Genomic DNA, 454 nt, shown 5'->3' on the forward strand with positions numbered 1-454 from the left:
AATTATTCTTTAAGAAACTATAGAGTTGCTTGTTCAGCATATAATCTCCCGCCTCTACTAAAAATAAAATACAATGCTATACATTGGAACTGCAGAGGTATTGCAAATAAATTTAACGAATTTTCTAACTTCTTATTGAATTCCCAAACAACACGAGTGATTGTTTGTTGGCTTGTAGTCAACTTTTTTCCAGTCGGCATATAGTTGACTGTTGAAAGTCGACTTAAAGTTGTCGACTGTTCCCAGTTGACATACGAGTAGAGTAAGTCGACTTAGAATGTCGACTGTTAGTCGACTTTTTTTTAGACATTTGTCAAGTATTAGTCGACTATTAGTCGACATTCGCGATCAACTTATAGTCGATTTTTAGTCTACTTCGTGTTGTTTGGGTTATGATTTGATTTGCTTACAGAAGAAATGGCTCAACTCAAACTCCTCCTTACGCCTCTGATTA

This window comes from Trachymyrmex septentrionalis, unplaced genomic scaffold, assembly GCF_001594115.1.
Source record: "Trachymyrmex septentrionalis isolate Tsep2-gDNA-1 unplaced genomic scaffold, Tsep1.0 scaffold344, whole genome shotgun sequence".
Lineage (NCBI taxonomy): Eukaryota > Metazoa > Arthropoda > Insecta > Hymenoptera > Formicidae > Trachymyrmex > Trachymyrmex septentrionalis.